This window comes from Danio aesculapii, chromosome 5, assembly GCF_903798145.1.
Source record: "Danio aesculapii chromosome 5, fDanAes4.1, whole genome shotgun sequence".
NCBI classification, from domain to species: Eukaryota; Metazoa; Chordata; class Actinopteri; order Cypriniformes; family Danionidae; genus Danio; species Danio aesculapii.
This window is the reverse complement of record NC_079439.1, coordinates 59,873,475-59,884,417: the sequence shown is the minus strand read 5'-3', so window position 1 is coordinate 59,884,417 and position 10,943 is coordinate 59,873,475.

Below are 10,943 nucleotides of genomic sequence, written 5' to 3'. Positions count from 1 at the left end.
CAGTCCTTCTGTGCATGCCCAGGCTCCAATTTCAGCAGTTTTTTTTGCAACAGTTTTAGCCTGTCATGAGGCATTTTGCATTCAAAGCATTCAATGGGAAAAGGTGATGTTGCTTCATCCATATTTTTTACAGTAATTATTCTAAACTTGTTTGAGTTAGAGCTTCAGATAAACACAAAAGAAGAAAGCTGAAAATCTGTAACCAAAATGTCAATGGTCACAGGCTTTCACCTTTCTTCAGAATATGTTTTTTTGTGTTCAACAAAAGAAAGGTTTATAACGACTTCAGTGTGAGTAAATAGCGAATAAGTTTTAATTTTTGGGTGAACCGTTCATTTAATGTCCTGCTGGTATCTGTACGGCAAAAATAGATAGTTTTAATTAGCCTTTACTGACAGTAATTGCGAAGCCTGCCTTGTGTGCTGATGTTTTACTGAACACGAGTGAAGTACAAAGCCTCTTGGAGCATACCAAAAACCCCAAAAAACATTTGTATGCTGAATAAGTTGTTTCTGTAAAATATGAAAAATCAATAAAGTGTGGCATATTTGATGCTTTAGTTGATGTAACCTAATTAAATTAGAATAATTTGTGGGATTTGAAGGTTGGATTTATATTTATTTATGTTTAGTAGTGACACATTCATATGGCTAAAATGTGCTTGTATATGTTTACAGGACTTACAACATAGACAGCAGGTACCTAAAAAAGGCTGGGAAATTTATAATTTTATCCTATCACGGATGTGGAAGTATCACTGTATGTACAGTGCTCAGTGTAACTGAGTACACCCCATTTTAAAAATGAATATTTTCATTCATTTATCAGTGAATATTGGCAATGTATTTGGTGCATTTAAACAAAACAGATTTATTAAATAGATTTATTTATTAAAATAATATTTTAGTCACCAAATTATTAGCCCCATTATTAGCCCCCTTTGAATATTTTTTTCTTTTTTTTAAATATTTCCCAAATGATGTATAACAAAGCAAGGAAATTTTTACAGTATGTCTGATAGTATTTTTTTCTTCTGGAGAAAGTCTTATTTGTTTTATTTCAGCTTGAATAAAAGTAGTTTTTAATTTTTAACACCCATTTTAAGGTCAAAATTATTAGCCCCTCTAAGCTATATATATTTTTTTGATAGTCTACAGAACAAACCATCATTATACAATAACTTGCCTAATTACTCTAACCTGCCCAGTTAACCTAATTAACCTATTTAAGCCTTTAAATGTCACTTTAAGCTGTATAGAAGTGTCTTGAAAAATATCTAGTCAAATATTATTTACTGTCATCATGGCAAAGATAAAATATATCAGTTATTAAAAATGAGTTATGTTTAGAAATGTGTTGAAAAAATCTCTCTGTTAAACAGAAATTGTGGAAAAAAATAAACAGGGGGGCTAAGAAATCAGGGGGGCTAATAATTCTGACTTCAACTATATATATATATATATACAATACTATGCAAAAGTCCTTAGTACTACACCAGAGATTTGCTGTCTCTTTATTAAAATAAAGAGAAAATATAGGAAATATGTACAAAAACAACAACAGCAAAACATTTCCTCTTCAAGCAAAAGTCTATGTTTAATGTGGCTTCTCTTGGACCAAGCACAGCTTGAACTGTTTTGTTCTAATTGTCCTGACATATCAGATTCTTTTAGCACTTTCCAGAGTTCTTCTTTAGGTTTAGGGTGTCTTATCTTTCTTTTTCTCTCCAGGGGTCCGTTCTTTGTACCTCGCTTAAATGATCTAAGATGATTTGGCAGATCCTGGATCTTTTAATCTTGATAACTGATCTCTGGCTAATTTGGTTTTTCAAACATGTTCTCGAATCAAATTAAAATCTCTGAATGAACTGATCTGAGATCACTGCGTGTGTTGTAAAGGACCGATCTATCGATCCTCGAAATCATGATCAGCAATGCAACAATTGGCTGACGGCACAGCAGCGTAATGACATCATCTGATTAATATTCACTTATCTATGTGAGCAAAATTACATCAAATTCGTAGTAAATTTTATAGCTTGTTAAATATGATACGCAATAACTTTTGTTGCAATAACACATTTGTTGTGAGCTGCAGGCTTTACACTTTCATTTGTCAAGTTTTCATGTGTAAATTTAGCAATTTATTTAGTTTTACATTTTAGATCGGACTTTCTTTATTATAGTAGCCTATAGGCGTAAAGAATTGAAATAAATTTTGCATCAAAAAACATTTTGATATTGGTAATGGTGTCTGCAACTATTGCGAAGCATCAAATCACCATCATATTAGCTGTCAAAACATGTGCATGACTGCATAAATTATTATTCCTTTCAAAAAACAAACAAACAAACAAACAAACAAACAAACAAAAAACAGTTGAGTATTGCGCATGTCTATCATCATACACAAATTGTACCTTAAAATAGTATGCGTTTGTGTCTAAAAAGTCCATATTAATAAATGTTCTCTTTGATTCTCTTAGGGAGAACCAACTCGTTTTTGTACTTTGGAGCTAAGCTCTCCAGGACACCAGCCCTCCGGGCAGTGTTGCCAGGTTAGGTGGTTTTGAATTTGATTGTGCGGGTAAAAATTGGCATTGGCGGGTTGACAAAATTTGCCAGTTTTGAAACGTAACTTTTATATGCAACTTAATTAACAAAACATAACATTGTGCTCCTACTCCATTCAGTTAGTAGTGACCAGTGCATAGTGCAAACCGCGTGGTCCCTCCTGCAAGAGGAGGTGAAGAAAAGTTGTATCAAAATGTGACTTCAGACAAATCCATCTCCCCTGCATGTGAACGCGCATCACAGCGCCTGCGGTTCACAGTTGTTGTTATATCAACAAGCACCACCTAATAATGTTCAAAAGAATTTAAAACGCCAAACAGGACAAATTTATACCCCATTTCTAAAGTCAAACATACTCTGATAGGTATTGTAATCTACGCAACATTAAGTGCACTGTGTGGGTGAGAGGGCGGCAGTGTTTCGATGTGATCCGGTTATGTTGTAGTTTTGTGACTGCTGGTGTTGGTTGCTGTATGGTTACAAATTATGACAGTTAAAGTAATTAGGTTAATTTTGATGTAAAGAAATTTACATTATTTAAATTGATTTAAAATGTACTTTTAGGTTTTCTGTGCATTTTTGCTGGTTTTGGACAGCTTTGGGGCCCGAGCTTTGGGGACCGAGTTTGGACACCCCTGCTCTACAATATTCAAGGCTGTATTATAATATTCATGACTGTCTGTGTTTCCTCAGCTGCTTTCTTTCTCCAAATAGGATTTCACTCCAATTAGTGGATTTTTATAATGCTGAAAATGAAAACTATTAGATATGTTTTATCCATTATGGCATTCATCGGGAAAGCACTTCACTCCTGAAGTGCTTTCCCGATGAATGCCATAATGGATAAAACATATCTGTACCTTTCAGCATGTACAATTCCATCAATTCAGAGGTAACACTTTTTTTTGATGGTCCAATTGAGTATTAGTAGACTCTTTGCTTAATATCTGTTGATACTGCTCCTTCAACAGACATTTAACTGACTATTAGAAACTGTGCAAGTACATGTCAACTTACACTAACCCTAGCGCGAACCCCAAATGAACAGTCTACTTATAATCTAATTAGAATTAGTTGACATGTAGTTGCAATGTAACTTAAATTCAACAAACGGATCATCAAAATAAAGTGTGACCTAAAATAATTGTGAAGTACTATCAAGTCTAACCTACCCTAACTCCTATCCCAACAAGCCAAACTGAAAGATAATTTATGCATCTCAGTATGATTCTCAGTTTTAACAGTGGATAAAAAAGTACCCTTATGACTGGTTTTGTGGTACATATATCCATTAAACCATCAGTAAACAACAGATTTAATGTCAGCCAAAAACTTTTGCACAGTACAAAGAATATTTAAAATGTGTATAATGAAAATAGAATAGCTATTGTTCATTGATTCATTTTCTTTTCGGCTTAGTCCCTTTATTAATTTGGGGTCGCAACAGCAGAATCAACCACCAACTTATCCAGCATATGTTTTTAAGCAGCGGATGCCCTTCCAGCTGCAACCCATCACTGAGAAACATCCATTCATCCATCCACACACTCATTCACTATGGACAATTTATTTAACTTACCCAATTCACCTATACCACATGTCTTTGGACTTGTGGGGGAAACCAGAGCACCCGGAGGAAACACAGGGAGAACATGCAAACTCCACACAGAAATGCCAACTGACCTAGTCGAGGCTCGAACCAACGACCTTCTTGTTGTGAGGCGATTGTGCTACCCACTACGCCACTGCGTTGCTCAGAAAAACCATTGTGTGCAGTATAAATATCTGATACGTGAGGCCTCTCTGTGTTTAAAATCTTGTTTACAGCTCGGCTTCTGTGTCACAATATCTTGAGATGATCTTCACCATACACAACATCCCATTGAGGCCCGAGCTGTGTGTTTAACAGCATCTGAAGAACAGATGCGTCCAACGGGGGAATACACAGTGCAGAACATTGTTTGTCAAATTTGAAGTATTTACTCAATCTGAGGGCCTTTTGTAAATCAACCATGTGGGGCTTTTAAGAGGGATGCGATGTGTAATTAAGGCAGAGAAGATGAAAGACCATTTCTGTTCCTTTCAACATGCCTAATCTACTGGCCCATTTGTTTAGCAATTTATGTATTACATAATATACCTTTTACTGAAAACATAAGCAAATAAAATGACTGTAATTTGTCCCTTTTAGTCCTCCTGTGTTTTGCAATTAGCATACATCTGTCAAAAATATATTTTTTATGTATATTTTACGTCCAAACCCATATGTATAATTTTTTCTTCTTGAGAACACAGAAGATGTTTAGCTCAATGTCAGTGATTATTTTTCATACAACTAAAGTGGATAGTGATTCACATTTTTTAAGCTTCAAAAGGATCAAACAAAAGTAAGAATTTCACATTTTCTAAAGCCAAGCAAAAGCTTTTTTTCTGAGCTTGACTGTGCTTTAACTGAATCTGTTAAAGTGCACCTATTGTGGTTTTATGAATATTACCCTTCTAGCTGTTTGTGATTATTCATTCATTAATAAATTTTCCTTCAGCTTAATCCCTTATTTATCAAGGGTCACCACAGCGGAATGAACCGCCAACTATTACTGGGAAACACCCATACACTCACATTCACACACACACTCATACACTATGGCAAATTTTGCTTCTTCAAGTCACCTATAACGTATGTCTTTGGACTGTGGGGGAAACAACAGCACCTGGAGGAAACCCCACACGAACACGGGGAGAACATGCAAACTCCACACGGAAATGCCAATTGACCCAGCCAAAAGTCAAACCAGTGATCTTCTTGTTGTGAGGTGACAGTGCTAACCACTGAGCCACCATGCCACACGTTTTGTTTGTGAATATACTGTAAGTATTATTTATTTGACATGGACATTACAATTACACTGGACAACCAAATGCATTTGTTTAAGTGTTTTGGCAAACTTGTTAATTCTCAACACCTGTCCACAAGAGGCTTGAAACTTTCAAAATGAAAACAAAATAGATACATATACACAACATTATAATTGTTTACATAAAATTACTGAAGGCAAAAGCAAATGTGGCTGATCAATCAAACTAACAGTACACTGCTGTTTTGTTTTTAACCACTTTTTAAGAATACTACTAAAAATATTTATATTACATTCTAATTTTAGGCTAACTGGTGAATCATTTCACAATTTGGCTCCCTTAATAGAGACAACAGACTGACCAGATGAGGTCTTACACTTTGGCATTAGACAGTAACTATTAGCAGTTGCTCGTGTAACTCTCTGGTCTGATGCCTCCTGATTAGATCTGAAAACACCATTGGAACATAATTATTTAAACATTTAAAAACCAATTTAAGATAATTAAATTTAATAAAACTAAAAAGGTTATGTTTACACAAACACAATGATGCCATCGCAAAGGCTTTAAGTCTATAATTTTAACTGCTTGTTTATATATCGAGTCAATAGGCTTCAATGTAGTTAACATTCATTATTTTACAGTCAATTTCTTTTATTTAACGTCCATTATTTTTACAGTAAATTTCTGTTGTTTAATGGTCATTTTTACAGTAAATTTCTATAATTTATTGTTTGTTATTTTACAGTCAATTTCTGTAATTTAACGTTCATTATTTTGCAGTAAATTTCTGCTATATAATAGCCATTTGTTACAGTAAATTTCTGTAAATTAAGTTCGTTATTTTACAGTAAATTTCTGTTATTTAACGTTCATTATTTTACAGTAAATTTCTGTTATTTAATGGCCATTTTTACAGTAAACTTTTGTTATTAAAATATCCATTATTTTACTGTAAATTTCTGTAAATTAACATTCGTTATTTTACAGTAAATTTTTGTTATTTAATGACTGTAATTATACAGTACATTTCTGTAATTTAACGTTCTATTTTACAGTAAATGTCTGTTATATAATAGCCATTTGTTACAGTAAATTTCTGTAAATTACGTTCATTATTTTACAGTAAATTTCTGTTATTTAACGTTCATTATTTTACAGAAAATTTCTGTTATTTAATGGCCATTTTTACAGTAAACTTTTGTTATTAAAATGTCCATTATTTTACTGTAAATTTCTGTAGTTTAACATTCGTTATTTTACAGTAATTTTTTGTTATTTAATGGCTGTAATTATACAGTACATTTCTGTAATTTAACGTTCTATTTTACTGTAAATTTCTGTTATTTACGTAATATAATGGATTTTTTTCTGTGTATCCTCTTCACTGGCTGCTCACAAACCATGTCCACTTTGCCCCTCCCCTGAGTTCTTCTAATTGGTCTACTGCTCTGGAACTCACATTAATAAGTGGTGCTGTGTGTTAAAGTAAAAAAGGCAGCTGTCATGTGTGAGGCGCTGCAAATACATGAGTGTATAATGATCACACACATCCATCAAGCGCATTTACATAGAACAACAATGTAAATATAAGATACTGTACATCTTATGAGGAAAAAAGCCAGTCTGTGGTTCTTCTCTATACACAATCACAAAAGCAGTAATATGAGTTGTCCACTGCTGCTGCATTAACAACAGATGGACGCACCTCCTATGCTATAGTGTTTTTATTAAAACAGATTTCAGTTTTGGAATCTTAATTTCAATGCAAAATTAAGTTGTTTTTGTTGTTTTAGGAGAGGGATGATCATAATCAATGAAAGTTTACGTATACACAGTCTCCTAATTATTCTTGATTGAAGTTTTATTTTTCATTATTACAATTATTTTGTACATGTGTATCACAATAAGCTTTTCAGTTATGATGCTGCTTGTGACAAAAACTCATGCTGGTTCAAAATAAACAGAAAAAATCAAGCACTGGGGATTGGCTGCTTATTCCTGTTGTACTGAACCCATATCAAACCATGACCCCAAAACGGTACATAATGATGCCAACCTGATTTCACCAAGTAGGACATGTTCCTGAATTACCATCTATGTTTATCCTGGAACAACATTTAAATCAGCCAGTCAGAATTAAGGGATACATTTACTGTTTATGTTAGGTTTAGGCTTACAGTTGGGTTTATGCACTTCTACATAATTGTTATCTAACTATTACTCCCGTCTGATTTTGGAAATAATTTACAGTTGTGGCTGGGTTTAGGGGTAGGGAATAGGTATGGTTTACATTTTCCAGTAAAAATGTTCCAGGATCAACATAAATGTTAATCCAGGATCACGTCGTACTTGGCAAAATCATGACGTGCTACACAATGAATCGTGAGTTTTGTGTACCATTACACTTCTACACTCTCAGAAATAAAGGTACACGAGCTGTCACTGGGGTGGTACCTTTTCAAATGGTACACATTTGCCCCTCAAGGGTCCATATTGGTACCTCAAAGGTACATATTAGTACCTAAAAATTTTAAGAGGAACACTTTTGTACTTTTTAGGTACTAACATGTACCCTTGAGGTATTAATATGGGCCTTTTGGGTACAACATTGTACCTTTTGAAAAGGTACCACCCCAGTGACAGCTTGTGTACCTTTATTTCTGAGAGTGTAATGTTTATACTACTAAATTCTCAAACATGAGAAAAGCTTAGACAAAATAATGTGAAATGCAGACTGAATGATCAAGTATTACAGTACTGTATTTAATGTTTGTGTATAAGCTCTTGCATATGCATGCATAACTCATGCATCTTATGACAGACAGCATACAGTGTAATAAATTTCCAGAATTTTACAATATCTTACTGTAGTTTTTCACAGTAAATTACATTAGTGTCACGTTACAGGATTTACTGTTACATTTTATGTATTTAAAGTTTTATTGTGAAATTAAGGTTGGCATCATGATTACAGCAAATTACTGTAAAATGGCTATTACTTTTGCATGTTAGTCATAGGAACTCAAACACTATTAATATTTTATTCAACATAGAAATTAATACACATTAACTTTTATGCTAGTACAGGCACTTTTTATATTTAGAAATATTAACAGAATTATTGTTATTATGAAGTACCTCACAGTAACTTACTGTGAAAGTAATGCAATTATTAGCCAGTAATTTACTGTAAATTTATGGTCGAATATTTTACAGTGTACAAACTTTTTGCTTACATACTTGTAATGTATACAACATTTGCATATAAAAACAGCCTTCATAAAGCTACAAAGTTTCTTAATGTACCACAAATTAAAAACCTCAATAGAAAAATCATGTTCATATCTTTAGTAACAAATCCAAATCAAACAAATAGCTTGAGACTCAATTTTAAATGTTGTGAGAAAAGTTTTTTTTCTTTAACCGGAGCCATGTAAACGTGTTGTAGGACACCACAAAACCCCAAAAAAAAGGTCTTACATATAATAATATAAGGGCACTTTCAAGAGTTCACACTTAGCTGATGATTAATAATAGAGCTTGTTTGGCATGTTGTCCCGGGGGTGAGCCCTGAGCTTGTAAGATCCTTGAGCCCTGAGCTCTCTCCTGTTAGCTGAGCGAGAGAGGAGTTTTAGCTCAGGCAGATCTCGATGAACTCCCCTGACTTGTTAATGGCTAATGACATTTTATAGGGATAGCTATCCTGCTTACTAAGAGCTCGTCTATAGTGCCAATTTGGTATGGTCAAATTACTTATATCGCGTGTTTTTGGACTGTGGGAGGAAACCAGGAAACCCGTGGGAAATCCACGCGAGCACGGGAGAACATGCAAACTTTGCACAGAAATGTCGACTGGCCTGTTAAGGACTTTTAACCAGTGACATTCTTACTGTGAGGTAACAGTGCTAATCACTGAGCCGCGTTGTCACCAAATCTAGAAAAAGGAGGGAGGAGTGGGTGTGGAAGGGGGGGATTCTTCAAGACAAAGATACTGGGGTAAGAAACTCTAGTAATTTATACGTAATTTTTATGTCTGATTGGTGAATCATGTGTTAGCTAATATGGGACGAGCCGTGGACAATCATAAGCACGTGCTCCTCTCGAAATCAGTTAATAAATTAACTTCAATTAATAATTTGTACATTGTACATTTTCTAAAAATTAGAGCACTATATGAATTGTTTCTTGCACATTCAAAGGCATGCATTTGTTAAGGGTATAATTCGACAACATCTAATAGAGAGAAAAAAGTTAATTAGGTTACACACAAGCAAATCTTCTAATAATCTTCTAATAGCACAAACACAAATGCATTTTCTTTAGTTAAAAAGCTGCAAATATCAGTTAACTGACTATTGCAATCCTTACTAAATCACATTGCATTGTTTATTTACTTCTAGAATTTGTGGCCATCCAAAAAAACATGTCCATACTTATTCAGTGTTAATACTTCAGCAGTGTCAGTAAAAGTTAGAGTAACAAAAGACGGTTCATGATAGAATAAGTATTTAGAATAAGCATTGAATGGGAAAAGTACATTAAGTGCAGTACATCTACAAAAACAAAAAACTATTTCAGTTGTACTCTCTGTTTTTGAGGACATATTGACCGTAATTTGTATCCCTGCAAAGAATGTAAACAAAACATTTCTGCCACCCACACCATCATAACAACATCAGATTTTAGCTTAAGGTCATCCATTATTAAAAGCGGTTATGAAAGTGTTCTGATCAGCTGCATTTTATGTGGGTGATGAATGAGTCCGCAGGGACAGCGTCACTGAAAAATGGCTTTATTTATACATCGATATCATGTCACATCAAGCATGCAGCCAATTGATTTCTTGAAAACTCTAAAGGTTGGTTCACCCATGATAAAAATATGCTATTGATGCTGTTTTGTATTTTATAATAATAATAATAATAATAATAATAATAAAAAAAAACATGTAGGTTTATTTTGGGGTGAAGTACAATTATGTATTTAAATGACCTACATGACTACTAAAATGGCTAATTTAAGTTATAGTTAAAAGTTACATTTTATCTCTGTTAAACTGCAAATATCTACTGTATTTTCAATATCAAAACCCTGGAAATAATTATTTCTTAGCAATAAATGAATGTCAGAAAAAAGTATGTCAAAGTAACTCAGTTTAATCTCTTGCAGTTAACAACAGGTTGAATAAGAAGGCTCAATGCAATTTTCTTATTGACCTTATTCTTTCACATAAGAGTGGGCGCAGCCATTGGAAGTTTATTGGTTTGAGACTTTATGTCTCATTCACTTCCATTGATTTTTTAGCCATAAAGAACAGCTTGTAATGCTGCTTGATGTTGCAAACTGGTATTTTCTCATTATATTATTTATATTTTTATGTATTTTCATAAAACATAATTGCTTATACAGCAAGAAGTTATTTGTTTACTACCATTTATTATTCCTAGTAATTTCACCATAGGCAAATCAATCTGAATTTCTAAAACAATCGCAGAACAGAGCTTATTTTCC